We start from the raw sequence: 18,015 nt of genomic DNA on the forward strand, positions 1-18,015 counted from the left end.
GGCGCTGGGACACATGACCTAAGTGAACAGCACAGAACGCAAAGGAGAAGACGAAACGGCGCAAGGCCGCGTAACGCCACGAAAAATCAGCCTCAGCTGGTTTCCGAATCGGCCGAAAGAGGCGCGCGCCCGGGAAGGAGGCCAGCGCCCGGGAGCCGCGTCTGCTGTCTGACCCCCTGGACCAGAGCTGCGGGCTGGCGCAGGTGAGCACACCCAGACGTAGGTGACCACCCCGTCCCTGTGAAGACCTTCCCCAGTCTCGGGAACTGCACTCTCTCGGTGCCGGGCTGATTTTCCAGGGGCTCCGGGTGCCAGCAGAACGGGCTGGACAAGGAGGGGAGGGGCGGCAGCCCCTGTGTGGGTTTCTGAGAATTGCACTGTCAAGTCCCCGACCCGTGGGACTGCGGTGGCAGAGGTGCAGGTGGACAGGGGGTAACGATTCTGCGAACCCTCCCCTAACTCCCCGAGTGCTCAGAGCCGTGGCCGTTAGTCCTTAAAAGTAGGTCAGTGTCTTAACCGAAGGGGTTTCCACTTGACCCGTGGCAGTATCTGGGGACAGTGGGTTCAGGTTTGGATGGGTGATGCTTGAAGCCTGGGCTTGTGAGGGCAGGAGCGTCCTTTGGGGAAGGCGTGTGGCCCGGCTGCTCCCACGTTCCGAGGTCAGAGGGACAGGGGTGGGGGTGCCCCCGCAGAGGGGAGCAGAAACCAGTCTGTCCTGCTGCTCAGGGTGAGTGAGACGTGGGGGCCCAGGTGAGCTGGACGGCGGAGCCTGCAGACCGGTGAGAGGGGTGGTAGCGGGGGCGGTAGTGGGGGCAGTAGGCAGGGGCGGTAGCGGGGCCGTGCGGGCCACGGGAGGTCTGCACCCCTTCCTTTAAGAAGGGAGAAGTGACGAAGCTTTCCAGATTCCCAGCATCTGTAGAAAGTGAACATTATGGTCGTGGGACGGTAGCGGAGCCCCAGCGCGGCGTTCTCGGGGCCTGGGCTGGGGTGGGCGGCCACGCTTGGGTCTGGTGTTTGCCAAGGAGCCCGACCCTGCCAGGAGGGGCCCCCAGCGTGCGGGGACACCGTCTCTATCCTTACACTGTTACCAAAGCCTGAGGGAGAAATGCGGGGGCCACACAAACTGGGGGAGGGAGAAAGGGCACAGGACAAGCTACGCACCCCCCACAAGTCTGCACAGCGTGGCCAGACGCGCCCCCAGACTCAGCTGTGAGGGCACGAGGGGCCGGACCCTCGCTTGTCTCTTAGGAGCCGTCCTGTCAGAGAGAGAGGTGGCTCTGTGCCGGGTGGAAGGGTGCCCACCCCGAACCTGTGAATGCGACCTCATTTGGAAAAAGGATCTTTGCAGATGGAAGCAAGTTAAGATCAAAGATGGGCCCTAAATCCAGTATGGCTGATGTTCTTGTGAACGGGGGTGGGGGGTGGTGGAATTGACGCAGAGACACCCAGGGGGACGGTCACGCACGACGGAGGCGGAGGGCGGAGGGGCGCTTCCACGAGCCGAGGACCCCGTGGTGCCAAGAGGCCGGAGGAGGCGGGAGGCGCTCTGCCCCCGGGCCTTCAGAGACGCGCCCCGCCGACACCTCGAGGCCACACCTCTGGCCTCTGAGAAGGCCTGCCATGGTAACCCATCCAACTTGAGGACCGTTGGTCGTGGCGGCCATTGAGAGCCCACCCAGCACCCCGTTCGCGGCCGTCACAGTGCCGGTAGCCGGGGGGCTGACAGCAGAAGCCATGTATCCGCGGTTCTGCAGGATAGAAATCTAGCTCGGGTCTTGCTGGACCCGAATCAAGTTCTTGCTGGGGCTGCCTTCCTTTCTGGAGGCGGAAGAGCCCAGGGTGACACTTTTTGCCTTTTCCAGCCGGGGGAGCCTGCCCGCAGCCCTCGGCCGGGGTCCTCCCCTCCAACTGCAAAGCCAGCAGCAGCACGGAGACTCACCCCCCATCACCCTGCCCTTCTTTTCTGCCTCCGCCTACTTTTAAGGATTCTTGTGATGACACCGAGCCCATGCGGATAATCCAGGGTGACCTTCTCAAAGCTGGCTGTTACGCACACATAGTTGCCTCTGCCAGGTGAGGGGACGTTCACAGGTCCCGAGAGTTCAGACGTGGACGTCTTTGGGGGCTGACAAAATTCAGGAGCACTGAAGCCTCTGGATGGGACCTGGCGTGTTATCACAGGAGAAGTTCGTAAGAACTCAAAATTATCTTCCACACATATTTGGTAAAAATGCTAAAATCGTCCCCTCTCATTCCGGCAGTGCTGATAGCCAACAAGATTAATAAATCATTTGGACAGATCCAGACATGAATTTTTATACTCAGTGTCAAAATTAAAATTCACTGATGGGTGCAAATGTGGACTTGAACAGAAGTAGCATCTCATCTTGAAAACAGAATTAGGAAGAGGACGAAGTCCCCTTCCACCCCGACCGCCGGGCCGGCCACGCCATTGGCCCCGGCTCACTGGCCCGAAACAAGGGTGGCCCTGTTCCCTGGCTTCCTTTCCAGGTTTGGTCCAGGATTTTAACTTCTCTAGGTTCCAAACATAGAAGTAATGTGTTCCTGAAGTCCAGGAAATTCCAGCAAGCCATTTGTATCAGTTGAAAGGGGGAGGGGTGTAGCTCAGTGGCAGAGCGCACGCTTATTAGCGGGTTCAATCCCCAGTGCCTCCTCTAAGATAAATAAACCAAACTGCCTCCCCACGCCCAAAGTAAAATAATACAACAATAAATAAATAAAATGCTTGACACTTGATCTTAGCCAAAAGGCCAAGAAGCGATAATAAAATACTTTAAAAACGGGGGGAAAAAAAGAAAGGTAAACAGGAGCCGCTCATCATGGCAAATTAAGCACTACTTGGTCACTCCCACGTGGCTCTGAAGGCCGAAATACCAGAGGTGAGGGAGGGCTGAATCCTGCTTGTCCTAATTTATCCCTGCCCCGCCCCCGAGTTTATGCTTTGATTTTTCAGGCCCAGCAGATCATCACGGGGCACACTTTAGATAGCTTACAGTTTTGTTTGTCGGTTAGACCCTTGAGTGTTGATAAGCCCCTCCTGCCCAGAGCTACAAAGGGCAGCTCCTGGGACCCGGGCCACTGAAACCTCCAAACCCCACGCGCGCTTCCTTGAGGAATCACGCCATCGGCAGGGCCGCACCTCGGACTTAACGTCCTTCATCCCCTTATGTTCTTCGCAGGTGTGTGACTGTTGGTGAGTCTGGAAACCAAAATGAAATAGCCACACCCTGGGAGCCACTCTTGTCCCCAGTCTCAAACCCGGGCCAGCCTTCCTGGGTCTGGCGGGCTCCGTGAACACAGTCCCCAGGGGATTCCTGGATGATGCCGTCCGTGTTCAGTCTGGGAGACTCTGTCACCCACAGAGCGCCCGTCATTTGAAATGAATGCATGGAGTGGCTATCCTGTGGCTGGAACAGAGCAATCAATGTTGTCCCCACCCTTACAAGCGGGGCAGGTGGCCCTTCACTTAAGGGGGCCTCTTCAACAAAGCTAAGTGGGAGCCGGCCCTGGACCACGAGTGTTTCCTCCACTCTGTTAGCTGCAGGTTAAAACTCAGATCGGCCTTGTGTTTGGCTGAATACTGGCTCACCCCCAAAGATGGCCACGTCCAGACCCCGGGAACCTGTGAACGTGTTCCCTCACGTGGCAAGAGAGGAAGCTGTGATGACGGAGAACATCCTGCGTCATCTGGGGGAGCCTTTGGAATCACAAGGCTTCCTTAGACATGAAAGGAAGGAAGCAGGAGATTCAGGGTCAGACGTGAGGACAGGAAGGGACAGAGGGATGCGGTTGCTGGCTTTGAAGACAGAGGAAGGGGCCACGAGCCCCTTGGCTCTTGCACGACTCAGCTCACTGCCCTCCCCCTTCATCCTGGCCCCGCAGTGTGACTTCCCTCCACCTCTCAGCCCAGGGCTTGTTCATTTCCGGGGTGAGGCCTCCACCGGGCTCCCCATGAGCCCAGCAGAACCTCTGATGGCTTTTGACTAATTGCAGGTGGGCGATGTATCTCAAGCCACCTCAGCGTGCCGGAATTTACAGCTTCAGTCCTGTCTGAGCCATTCACCGTTCCTGGAGCTGAAAGCGAATGCGCACACTTCAGGGATGATCGGAGAAGCCTCCGGGTGGATTTATGCTTGCCATTTGAAATTTTAAACCCGAACCAAGCTAGTTAGACCCAGAGGACTTCTTGCCTACTGCTCTTCAGGGCTCAGATATTTCAAAGACATAAACCAAACCCCGGAATTCAGCAGTTTCCTAATGTCCTGGACACCATGTGAAGCGCAAGCCATCCATCATTCACAGCTGAGCCACGATGCCACTGGAAACAGGAAAGTCAGAGAAGGAGAATCAGCCTGGTTCCCGTGGATCAGCGGTCACGCTCATTCAGTCACTCAACAAACACCCCTTAGCCACCTACTGTGTGCTAGCTCTTTAAACCTGGGGAGGGGGGTGTGCAGCAATGAACGAAACAGTGTCGGGTCTCCTGGAACTCAGGTCTTAGGGAGGCAGACAATAAACATGAGAGCGAACAGCGTTGCAGAAAGCGTAAGGATTTTGTCCAGAAACAGTATAAGATGATCAGATAGCATGCTCCCACGTGGTGAGGCAGCTGGACGCAGGGCAAGGCTTGGGGCAAATCGCTTCCCCGTCTCGGCCAGCAGGTGATAAACCCGTCAAGTTGCCATTTCTTACTTGCCCTGCCCTCTAGTGGCTGGAAATAGAATTACAGGCTGTTTTCCAAAACTGCTAAGACAGTTTTTGAACGCCCCTGATACCAAAATCATGTTGTTTAAGGGTACAAACTGGGAACTAGTGGATAAATAAGTCCTGGAGATCTGTCACACGGCATAGTGATTATAGTCAACAATACTGTATTATCAACTTCAAAGCTGGCGAGAGACTAGCTCTTAAATCGCTCTCAACTGCAAGAAGGAAGCGATACGTATGTAACGAGTTCGAGGTCTTAACAAGAGTCTTGCTGCGTATAAATGTATCAAGTCAACATGTGCATCTTAAACCTACACAATGTCATATGCTAATTATACTTTAAATTAAATGTTTAAAAAATAGGCTGAGAAGAAAAATAGTTAGAATCCACCAAAACTATAAGAAACTTGGTCACTCAAGTCATTGTTTTTCCCCTAAAGCTCAGTCAACATAAGTATTGAGACCTACTTAGAGTGTATTAGGGCTAACATAGTAAGTTACATTTATCTTTAGCTTTATTTCACTTTCTCGCGCATGGGGGCCCCTCTTGGAAGATGAGCCAGTACGTTTCCCCGTGGCCGAGGAGATCACGCACAGGTGTACAGTTTCCTAGCCTTGCAGGGATGGACATGCTGGCTCTGAGAGCGCAGCCGCGTCCGTGAGCCCGCACCTCCCCGGAGGAGAGCCTGCGGGGTGATCTCAGAGCAGGAATGGGGGACGGGGGAAGAGAGACGGGAGACAGGAGAGCAGGTAACAGAGAAGTCCCCGAGCTGGTCGCTGCCTGGCGCTGGGCTCCGTGGGGCCTTCTGACATGCATCTCGGAGCCTTCTGTCTGGGGGCACAGGAGGACAGCCCAACCATCCATCAGTCCCGTGCCCCACTGCCCAGAGAGGCATTCACCCCCGATGATTTCTGGGCTGCCGAGGGTGAGTCCTGAGCGGGTCCCCGAGCATCCCACCCCAGGAGTCAGAAAAACCCGAGGATAAGAAGCCAGAGGTCCCCTGGCCCAGCCAGTGGGGCCGAGAGGGTTCTGAAGCAGGGAGAGTGTGTCCGGGACACTGAGGTGACGCAGCTCGCCGGGAGGCTTCCAGGAAGACATCTCAGGGGCTGAGGGCATCCCCACAGGAGAAAAAGCAGAGGCCGTCGCTCGCGGGCTTTGAGGCAGACAAGCCCTCTGGACTACACTTGGACACCTCCCGAGACGGAAAGTGCCTGGCAATGAGGAATGGCGGCTTCCCCGAGCATCCCGTGCGGGCGTCCTCCCCTCCTTCAGCCGCGAAAACGCTTCCTCAGGAAGGAGGTCCCTGAGGGGCCCGTGTTGACGCCTGCAGGTTGCGGGAGCTGCGCGTCCAGACCCGCTGGCCGGCCTGGTGGAGCTGGTCCTCCCTGAGGGCTGGAGGGAGGCGGGAGCGGCTCGAGGGCCTGAGCCTGCGTGGTGTTCCGCCAGGAGAGCGTCTGTACAGGTTCACCCAGTAGGTCAGTTTCTTGGGGCTGCTGTAACAGATGGCTACAAACTCTGTGGCTTAAAACAGATAGAATTGATTCTCTCACTGTCCTGGGGGCCACAAGGCTGGCGCGAGGCGTGGGCAGGGCCGTGTTTCTTCCAAAGACGCCCGGGGAGGCCCCTTCCTGCCTCCCGCACCTGCCGGGGCTCTTGGCTCTCTTTCCCTGGCTTGTGCAAGGCCTGCCCTGCCTTCCTAAGCCGCTCCTGTGCGTCTCTGCATCCTTCTGTGTCTCTTATGAGGAAACCCGTTGGACTGAGGGCCACCCTTATCCAGTGTGACCTCGTCTCCATCCTTACCTCGCTGACATCTGCAAACCCCTATTTCCAAACGAGGTCACACTCTGCGGTTCTGAGTAGATGTGAATTTGTGTGTGTGGGGGGGTACCATTCAAACCACTGCACCCAACGTTGGAAAATGAGATTTTTATATTTAAAAAATCCGTACTTCTGAAAATAGGTCAGGATGGGATCCCGGCCCCTGGGGCAGAAGCTGGAGCCGCCTCCTCTGGAAGGGACGTCTTTCTGATTTGTCGCAGCACCTGCCTCTCAGAGGAGGCCAGCGCACACCTCTGCCAGGCCGGCTAATGCGTGTCTCTCACCTGTTGGGGCCAGGCAAGCTCCAAGCGTCTGGCCCTTAATGTGAGAGGATTCAGTAGTCCGCAGAGACGGCTGGATCCGTAGCTGGTTTATTATGGCCACAATGAAACCAAACTGCCTTTTCTTGAAACGTTCGTCAGCATAAAAAATATACAGTTCACACTCCAGTCTTGAGAGCCTTCATAACGGGGGTCACAGGTTGGAACACACCACCTGGGTGGATTTCTCTGTTTAGGGCAGACGATTCACATTATGGCAATTTACATCATTGAATGAAGTAGAGCCATTGCTCCTCACATTCATCAGCCCGGATAGCTCTTACCTCCTGGAGAGGGAATGTTTATCCAGGAGACAGACCCTATGTGGTCTTACTTTTCTGCCCTTGGTAGGAAGGAATCTGACTCATGTCGCCTCTTGCCCCACAAAGGTCCAGTCTTGGAGAAATATGTTACTGTCGTAAAGTTATGGGTGACAGAATTCATTGGCTTAAATCAGTGAAAAGTCCAGACAGAGAGTTCAGGTACGGCTGGATCCAGCAGCTCACTTCCGTTTTACCTGTGTCAGCTTTATTCTCAGCCTGTCTTTCCCCATAAGGTTAGAAAAGTTCCTGATCTCCAGGAGCTGCGTGCTTCCACTCTTCCAGCTCTGAGTCCGATGAACATAGGGTTTCCGTTTCCCAGAAGTTCCACCAGAAGTCTTGGAGTTGCTCTCACTGGCTCTCCTGGCAGGATTACCGACACCCGCCCGCTGTCATGGCCAGGAGAGAGCAATGCTCTGATCGCCCAGGACAGGGTCTCAAGCCGCCATGGAGACTGGGTCAGACTCAGCTCCCACAAGTGAGTCCCAAGGGAAGCCTGGGAGATGGTCCCCACAGGAGAGGGAAACTGACGCGTGTTACATATGCTGGTACCTGCCGGATTCTCAGGACTTCAACTTTTCGTCCAAGTTCAGGGCCCTCAGCGGTCAATCTCCCTGTGCTTGTCAGAGGGGTTTACCCATTTAATTAATGGATAATCTTGCCTGAGTTGCTTTATCTTAGTCTCTAAGCAAGATGCCCCAAAATACCTGAAGTTCTCATCCATCTCACAAGTTGCCGTCAGAACTAGATGAGATCTTTTACTTAAAATGGAACAACACAGAGGCTGAACCTAGGAGACATTTGCCCAGACTCATCCAGTAAGACCTCACCTGAACTTGAGTCCATCTGCAAAGACCCTGTTTCCAAGCAAAGTCCCACTCGCAGGTCCCGGGCTGAGGACTGGGGCATATTCTGGGGGATGCAGTCCAGCCCACAAGACTGGGTATTATTTATTTACTATTTTCCTTTAAACCAACTCTTTTTTTTTTCCTGCTTAAACAGAGCGAGCAGAGTTGGGAGTAGATTTTCAAACAGACTCCCTGTTTGAAATCCACTTTCTAGCTGCGGGAGGAGGACCATCATTATGTGTCTCTCCTTGTTGAGAATGATCAGATCTGCCTCATAAGCCGGTCGTGAGAATTAAATCCACACACACACGTCCCCTCCAGTGCCTGGCACGCAGGAGCGGGGAGCCGTGGTCGCCACAGGGTTTGCTGCAGTGGAGCAGCAGCATCTCCGCGCGTGGAAGACCACGACCACCCACCACCAGCCACAGAAGGGAGGCATCAAATTAAACACCATGAACCCAGCTCCACGCAGTGCTGCCAGCGGCTCCGGTCTTCAAGCAGGGCCGTGGGTCCAAGCCGCCCCCGTGTCCGGGGTGTCCAGGGGGATCTGAGGAGGCAGCGCCTTTTGGGGGCTCCGGGTCGATGTCACTGCACGCCACGCGCCGTCCTCCATCTGCAAGCTGAGCTCGTGTTCCCGAGCAGCGGGATTCCTGCTTCCTTCACCTTCCAGTTGTCACCCTCCGGTGGTGGTGGTGGGGGGGGTGGAGAGCGGGGGCTGGCCGCGGCTTGTCCGTGAGGGGTTCCGAGGGTGGGGGCGGGCCGCCAAGCCAGGCCAGCGCATCTGCAGGCAGGCCCGCTCAGCCAGCTCGGGGGGCTGGTTCGGCTGCTGCGGGAGGAGCCGCCTTCGCTCACCCAGGGGGGGTTTGGACCACGGCCCCCAGGAGCAGCCCTTGCTGCATCAGCTGCTGGAGCGGGGACGAGGGGGGAACACAGCCGTCCCCACCACGGCATCCCTGAGCTCCCAGCGGCGGCCCAGCCTGCCCCCTGGAACTGGCAGCGACTCACGGCCCTGAGAGACCCGCCCAGGCCAGTGTGGCTGGAGCAGAGGGTGTCGGGGAGACGGGTCAGGTGGGGCTGGATGGAGCAGGGACTTAGGACCTGGAGTTTTCCTCTGGGCGAGCTGGCGGAGGGCCATGGGGTGACTTTGAGCAGGAGAGCGACGTGATCTGATTGAGGTTTTAAAAGACTCGCTCTGTTCACTGGAGAGAGAACAGGTCCTGGGGACCAAGCACAGACATAAAGGAGAACTGAGGAGGGGGCGTTTCGGGGGGGGGGGCAGCGCTCAGGGGTAGAGCACACTCCGCACGCACAGGGTCCTGGGTTCAACCCCCAGCACCCCCACTAAAAATAAATAAACAAAAGTAAACAATGACCCTAGTGACCTCCCCCCAACAACAACGACATAAAAGAAAATCGTAAAATAATAATTTGAAAAAAGAGGGAGTGTTTCCACCGTGACGCCCTAGGAAGGAGGCTCCTCTCACGCCCTGCCTGCCCCGCACACCTGAAGCCGTCCTGACCACGCTCCCACGCCCCGCGGCTTGGCCTTACAGGATGAGGGCGTTTCCCTCAGCGGAGATGTGCTGCGAAAAGAGAGGAAGCAGTGTGTTGCTGATGGAGGCAACACCACCAGCCAGCAAAACCGCAGACGCTGGAGAGTGTCTGGGAAAGGTATTACTCGGGCCAGTGAAGCCCGCCCCCCAGGCAGGACGCCTACCCCTCGCCCCTCCTGTTCCTGCAGAGGAAATTTCCACTCCTCGCCCCAGGGAGGATGGCAGAACGATGGATCATCCAAACCAAGACACCTCTGGGAGAGAGTGCTTTAAACGTGATTAACGCTCTGTGCCTCTAAAGGTATGTTTATGGGCTGAAAATTCGGCGCCATGGTGTTGGTGGACCTACACCATCTATTCAAAAATTACTTTAAAGAATGCAATGCTGTCTACGACATACGTGCTGGATAATTGTGCGTGTTCGAGGGAAAACGTGACATTCTTTACATTAATTGGAACAATTTATATGACACCATCTTGTGTAAATATTTCATATGAATTTTAAAATAACATAAACCGGCCAATTCGCGTTGGTGTCTGTATTGATCAGGGTTCTCCAGGGAACGGAACTTATGATCGATCGACTAATTGACTGAATTTGAGGAACTGGCTCACGTGATTCTGGCGGCTGAGAAGTCCCACCGTTTGCCATCTGTTGGAAGGAGACCCAGGAAAGCAGGTGGTGCCATTCGGTCCAAGTGCAAAGGTCTGGGGACCAGGAAAACAGATGGCGTGAGTCCCGTCCTGAGGGCAGAAGAAGATGGATATTCCAGGTCAGCAGTCAGGCAGGGAGGGAGAGACAGAGGGACAGAGGGACAGGCAGGGAGGGAGGGACAGAGGGACAGAGGGACAGGCAGGGAGGGAGGGACAGAGGGACAGAGGGACAGAGCCAGCGTTCTCCCTCCCTGTGTATGTTTGTTCTATCCAGTCCACCCGTGGACTGGGTGATGCTTACTCATGTTGGGGAGGGCCACCTGCTCTGCTCAGTTCATCAGTTCCCATGTCAGTCTTGTCCAGACACACTGACACCCCCAGAAACAGACTTCCGGGAAGCCCAGCCGAGTGGACCCGCGGGACGTTAGCCATCACAGGACGTGCACCCATCCTTTCTTCACTTTCTCAGTCATGCATGTCTCTAGCATGACACCACAGTTACTTTTCTAAAGAGGAAAAAGAAATTTAACCTGATCTAATCTAAGCTGAGAAGCAAAGTTTCTACGTAAAATATATACATATATATAAATTTTTTTTTTACTAAGACCTTGAACATTGTAATTAATAACAAAATATTCAGCCTGAATATTTTCACAGGCAACGTCCCTTTTCCCCTCCGTTCAGAAGACCTTTCTTTGACAACGTATTTTTATGACACACAAGCCTATCAAATAAGTGGCCTCTACTTAAGGTTTCTTTTAATATTTTACCACCTTTAGATCCTGCAAAATTGCAGGCTTCCTCGCTGGTCCTCCCTTCTGACACGGAATATGAATTCATCTCATTAAACAGAGGACCTCGATCCCAAGACCCCTCTCCCAGGCCAGGATATTTCAGAGCACAAGCCCACGGTTTTGAAACTGAATCCTGCCTGTTGGGCTGCGCCCTCGTGGTTTAAGTTGCTCCGTTGACCCCTTACTTCCTAGGGATAAACTTCAACACCTTCCCGTTTTCCAGCTCCCCCCGCCCCCTCCCTGCTCCAGTGACTGCAGTCTGCTAAAAGCTTGAAAAGCTAAGTTTCGTGATGCCCCATTGTTCAAATACTCTGATTAAAGAGTTGCGTCTGGTTTTGAACAGAGTCTCAGATCTTTTTACAAAGCAGCGCAGCGCCGATGTGGGACACACAGGTGAACGTGCAAAGCAGCTCTCCCGCGGCTCAGACGGCCGATCGTCGGGCGGGAGAGCCCCCCGGGACACAGCGCGCCCTGCTTGGGTGCCTTGTGCCTCCTCAGACCTGCGTCGTGGGGGCGCTCCGAGGTCCACTTCCTCTGAATGTGTAGAAGTACAGCTAAACGTTTACAGCTAGAGCTTTGCGTGAGTTATTAGGGCTGTGTCATAGGTCCGCCCTCCCACATGCATCCCCTGAAACCGAACGGCTTAACACAACACGCAGTTGTCATGTGGCAGTTTGGATCCAGGCAGAGCTTGGCTGGGTCCCCCCGTAAGGTGGGAATCCAGGTGTCAGCCCAGATCACTAGCATCTCAAGGTTTGATGGGCCCGGGGGGTGAGTGGGGGGTGACCCGCTTCTCAGCTCACTCGTGCAGCTCGTGGCGGGTTCTCCCCGGCCATTGACTCAAGACCTGGGATGTTTGCCACATGGCTTCTCCACAGGATGTCCACAGCGTGGCAGCTTGCCTCTCCCAGAGGGGGACACAGATCAGGAAGAGATGGAGCGAGAAACAGGGAAGCCGAAGGCAGACCCTTCCTGGAAGAGTCACAGGGGGGAGTCCCTTCCCTTTTGCTGCATACATTCTGTTCATTAGAAGCAAGTCGCTCCGTCCGGCCCAGACTCCCAGGGACGGAATTACCAGGGCGCTGAGGACCAGGTGGTGGGGCTCCTCGGGGTCCACTTAAAGGCAGCCCGCCACGGCTTTTACTTCTCCTGGTAGACGGTCGGAACTGATTGGATTACCTATGCCCTGTTATCAATCAGGTTCTGTTCCCTAAGGTTTCTTAATTTAGCGCACTATTTTTTTTTTATTATCATGATTTTGTACCGCACTAAAATTTGCATTCGTTATATTCCTATGAAAACAAATGCCTATTTTGTCTCAGTGCTGAACTTTTCACTGAATTTACAACGGCATTCACAGTCATATCAGATATTTCATTCTTAATTCAACTGAACAAACTTCCAAAACCTTTGCTTTGATTTCATGAATTGGATGAAAAAATTTGAAATGTTGTCGTAACAACTGATTTTATTCTTTTTTGCTAACTTTTTTTGGGGGAGTGGGGAGGTAATTGGGTTCATTTATTTATTTGTTTTTTATTTTTATTTTTGTTTGTTTTGGGGGATTTTAGGGGGAGGGTAGGTAATTAGGTTTATTTCTTTATTTTTAGAGGAGGGACTGAGGGTTGAACCCAGGACCTCGTGCATGCTAAGCACGTGCTCTGCCTCTGAGCTGCACCACCCCCTCCATAACAACTGATTTTTCTTCAGAGCATCTGATATAAAAGTCAACATCGCTCATCTGCTCGCGGAGTCCATACCTTTTGGTTCACTGTTTGACCACATGCAAGAAATCAAGGAATCAAAAGTGAGCAATATTCATGGAGAAGCGCGGTTACTTGATCTAACAGAAAAGTCACACCGCACGGTGAAACAGCTCCGTCTTGGGAAGAGGACTGTTAAGGAAGTACTAATTGTTCAAACTCTTTATCACGGAAAATCCCCAGGATACCCCTATTTAAAATAAAACTCTGTAGATTCCAAACCCAGCGTCAGCAATGGTCATTTCACGGTTAATACTGTTTCATCTGTAACCTCACCCGCCTCCTTCATACATGGTATTATTTTGTAGCAAATCCCAGACATTAGGTCATGGTGTCCATAAAAACGTTATTTGTATCTCTAAAAGATCAGAGCTGTTACAGACTCCACCATACCGTGATCACACCTTAGAAAATCAACAGTAACTTCATACCATCAAAGCCCCAGGTGCTACACAGGTTTCCAGTTGACTCCTGCAATGTTTTATGTACATTTTCATTTTTACGGTTTGTTTCAGTCAGGAGTCATGTGAGGTTGCGTTGCCGCTGGGTGACGCAGCAATCCTTACTTCATTTCTAGCTTTTTCCTCTCCTGCATCTTCCTTTCAGGTCCCACAAAACCTGGATCCGCTCAAGCGTAGCTGCATTTGTGGTTTGTGTGATGTTATTTGGGGGGGGGGGCTGGTTTCTCATCCAGCTCTTCCCTGTCCTCCCAGCACCACGGCAGCAGGGAGGGGGGGTGTCTTTCTTTCAGGCGTTCCTGCCGGAGTTCCGAGGTCCCCGGGCAGGAGACCCCAGTCAGGCCACAGGCTGACCCGTGGCCCAAGCCCAGGGCCAGGACGTGGACGCCACGCTGTGCCCTGTGAAGGTGGGGCAGGTAGGGGCGGGCCCTGCAAAGCACGGGGGCTGAGAGTGGGCAGAGGTGGGTCCCCAGACAACACAGCGCCCTTTCCTGGCAAGAGGGGGAGAGGAAGGACACAGATACTATCCTCAGCACCCTTCCGCTGGCTTTGGAACCAGATTGTCGCCTCAATCCTATTTTAAGTGATAACGTCACAGCGTTCGCCGTGGCCCTTGACTGCAGGGCCTGGCCTGTCTCAGAGCCTGAGGGCCCTGCCAGCGGCCTGCCGCTCCCCATGGCGGGCGGTTTGTGAGTCCAGCAGAGGGAAGCCCCCCACCGTCCCCCTGCCTTCTCTCCAGAGCATCCCGTGCATTGCTGCTGGGTTTTTCTTGTTTAGTTTTGGTGTTATCTAAATATTGACTCTCTCTGGAAGCAGCCAGCACTGGAACAACCTTCAGAGTTTTGTTTTGTTTTGTTTTTTATGACTCCTGGAAGGAGAGAGTAAATGTTTTGTTGAAGTACGTGGAGGGTGAAAACAGAAACAAAAGATGTGCGTCAGCTGAAGTGTTCTTTTATCAGCCTGGCAGCTCCAGTGTCTTCCCAAGCCTGGGAGAGTGAGGCTGGCTGAATCCGCAAAACCCTCCTGGGGACCTGCGTGATGTGCCCTGTTACCTCTCCTATTCCGTCTGCCCCCCTCACCCCCACCCCTGCCAACTTGCTCTGGTCAAGCCACTCTGGCCTCCTGGCAGCTCCTAGAACACCCAGGCATGGTCCTGCCTCAGGGCCTTTGCACGTGCTGTGGTTCCTTCTGTGCTGTGGTTCCTTCCGGGCAGAATGCTCCGCCTTCAGAACAAGCTGCATGGCTTGTTCACTTGCTTTCTTCAAGGCTTTGCTCAGATGTTACCTTGTGAGGAAGACGTTCCTTAAAGCGCTGGATTTAAAACTGCAGTCTCTCCCTCGCTCCCTAGGAGCTGGCTGTCGTCCTTCCCTGATTTATTTTTCTCCGAGGACAAGTGAGAGGCCCCGTTCAGAGCACTTATCACCTCTGAACATAAGTTATATGATTTAGTAGTAACCTTGTCTACCAACCGTGTCTCCCCACTGGTGGGTCTGAGAATGCAGTCGGGGTCTGAGTGAGATGCCTGCCTCTTTCCCGAGGGGTCTGACCCTCGGGAAGACCCTCCTTAGGAACACAGGGGCCTGCAGGGCAGACCCTCCCACCCAGCCAGCTGAGGAGGAGACCCCCGGGCAGGGCGTGGCGGAGGGGAGGCGGGGGAGGGGGGAGTCTTTTCCTTCCAGGACATTCCAGAGTCAGACGTTTTCCCATCGGCTGCCCAGGAAGGAACTTGGAAACTGAGGGGAAAATGGTCCACCCTTCAAACAGCACACAGTGTGTCAATTGCCAAGAAACATCAGACACGCAAGCACGGAGAGGCACCTCGTTCTTTTCCCTTCGAGGTCTGCTTCTTCGTGGGGCTCAGACGGGCTCCGCCTCCCGCGCTGAGCTCTGGGTGCAGCCCCCGGGGACGGGGACGGGGACGGGGACGGCTGCGTGCAAGCCTCTCTCCAGCCGAGAGGCTCTGCCTCCACCCAGCTGGGTTTTCCTCCCGAACAAAGCTGTTTTGCAAGGACAGCTGTCGGTCACAGACTCTCCAGCTTGAGGACACGGCCAGAGAAATGTGGTCGGACTGACCTGAGGCCACAAGATGCCGATGGAGGGGGCCCGGAACCTTCCCTCTGCATCATGTGGCCGCTGCCCGGGCTGCGGGGCTTGTCACAGAGGGTCACTGCTCTGCAACGAGTCCAGAGCTGCAGGCTACACACGGATTCCAGGCGGGCAGAAGAGAGCTTTGTGGCCTCAGCCTAGAGACAGATGTCCCCAGGCTAAGAACGGGGACTCTGGAGCAGGTTGAACTTTTAGTCTGAGACCTGCCTGCAAACCCGTTTCTCTCCTGAGCCCCAATCGGAATTCCACGGACGCCCGAGGCTCCGCTGTGAAGCGACTGCCTCCTTTTCTTTCTCTCCCCTCCGCCCCGCCCTCCCCCCTCCACCTGGCTGTCCTCCTGGCTCGTGTCTGTCCCCCCCCCCCGCTAGACACCACCTCCCTGAGGCCCGGCTGCCTTGATCTCTGCTCTCGCCGCCCTCCCCATGACACAGCGGCCGCCCCGCACGTACCCGTTAAGTCAACAAGTGAGCCGGCTGCGGGGAGTGGAGGTGGGACGCCCAGGTGGGTGGAGCCGGGAGGCTGGGTCCTCCTGGGGAGCCGGGGGAGGGCCTGGAAGCGCCTTGGAGGGAGACAGGGCGGTGGTGACGAGGGCAGTGGCACTCAGAGCCACCCACCGAGTCCCGAGATGCTCCTGGCTCCGTTCACAGCACTTAACGCGCATCGCCTCACCCAGTCCTCACAGCAGCTCTGTGGGGAAGGACCAGGCATGCTCCCATTTTACAGATGGAAAAGCTGCGGCGCAGGAAAACCAGGCAGCTTTCGCGACGTGATGGGGCCTGGTGTCAACGGCAGTTTCCCTCAACCGGCAGAGCGCGTGATGGAGAGCGCGTGTCACCCCGGGGTCTCCAGGGGACAGATTCCAGCCTCGCCATGGGTCGGCGGGGACGCTGTTCTTCTCTCTCTGTGTGTGTGTGTGTGTGTGTTTAAATAAACCTTATCAAGGTATAATTTACATAAGACCCACTCTTGGTGTCCAGGTCAATGAATGTGACGACTGTACTCACACATGCAGCCGCCTACGTTTTGTGTGGTTTCGTGTGTACTCACATCGTCACAAGAGTTGGACGTTATCGGCTCCACCTTGAAGATGGGGAGACGGGTTCTGAGAATCCAGGCGACTTGACTCAAGGGTGGTTCCACTGCTTAGGAGAGCGAGGGTCCAAACCCAGTTTCTTCTGGATCTAGAGTCCATTCCTGTCTGTGTGAGTCACCTCTTGTCCACCACGGCCGGGAGGGAGGAATCCATGCCCCTGGGTGATGGCGGTGGCTGAACACGTGACAGAGGGTATCGGAGAGACGAGATGGACAGCGGTCCCTTACTCTCGATCCTCTCTGCCTGAGCAGGACACCGGCCGCTGGGCAGGGGCCCCCCGGGGCAGCTCGCGGAGCAGAGTGACCAGCCGGGGCTGCGGGAGGCAGGCTTGGTCGTGACAAGAGGGTGGGGCGCCCCTGGCTCCCGTGGGAAGATGTGATCGGCTTGTTTGAACGATGCCACAGGCCTGCAGGGAAGAAAACGCAGCTCTCAGGGGAGGCAGGAACGGGTCCCAGTGACGAGGGGGTTCAGCGGGGGGACCTTGTCTGTGGGAGCTCCCCCAGGCTCCTAATTTATCCCCACCCCTTGTCCCTTTGGTAAGGGTGAGTTCTTTTTTTTTAATGTCTGTGAGTCTGTTTCTGGCTCGTAAATAAGTTCATTTGTATCTTTCTTTATAGATTCCCCATATGAGTGATGTCGCACGACATTTGTCTTTCTCACTCAGCACGAACATCTCTGGGTCCATCCACGTTGCTGCCGAGGGCACGATTTCTGAGAGGAGCTTTCCACCAGGCCACATGAGACCCTCCGTAGCTTCTCCCCGGCGCAGGGGCATCACACAGTTTGGGCCTTACCCAGTGCTGTCCCGTTGCTTCCGGTCCGCTTCTGAATACTCAGCCAAGACGCCCCTCCCTTACAGTCAGAACCACTGCAATGATTCTCTGTGATGTTTGCACAGGAACAAGCACCCTGTGGAGTCTGGCCCCGGCTCCGGCACCCTTCAGATCTCTTACAACAGGCACACAGCATAGGTCCTGCTAGTGGAGATGATTTACAGGAGAGGAAACTGAGTCTCAGGGCGTTTAAATGGGCCACCCGTGGGCACCGGTCTCGCCGCGGGCAGAGGTGGGCCTGGGGCTCGGGTGCGCTGGCAGCTCCCTGCGCCTGGCACTCCGGCCCTCCTCTCTCCTTCCCCTGTGGCTCCACCTGTCACTCAGGGGCCAGCCCACCGAGCAGCACCCCATTAGTTACTGCCTCTGCCACATTCAGAGGCTGAATCCCAAAGGTCCTTGAAATGGAGATATTTCCATTCAAATCAGATTCCTCGGGCCGGGTGAGCGCTGGGGACGGGCGAAATGAGTTTAGCTAAAGTGGAAGATGATTGAAGCCATCACTCAGGCTTCAGCGTGAACCTCAGCCCTGCCTGGGCTTGTCCGACTGTCTCCCTGGGGTCGGGGCTCTTGTTTCTACGGAGCGTGCCGCGTGTGGGCGCTGGCCTGGGCGCAAGCCGGGCGTGTGCAGTGTCAGGCAGCACTGTAGGGGCTCATAGCCCTCTCTCCCCACCCCGGGGGTGAGCAGCAGGGCAGGGTCTGCACCCCCAGTGCCCAGCTCAGCGTCAG

Source organism: Camelus bactrianus, chromosome 32 (assembly GCF_048773025.1).
Source record: "Camelus bactrianus isolate YW-2024 breed Bactrian camel chromosome 32, ASM4877302v1, whole genome shotgun sequence".
NCBI lineage: Eukaryota > Metazoa > Chordata > Mammalia > Artiodactyla > Camelidae > Camelus > Camelus bactrianus.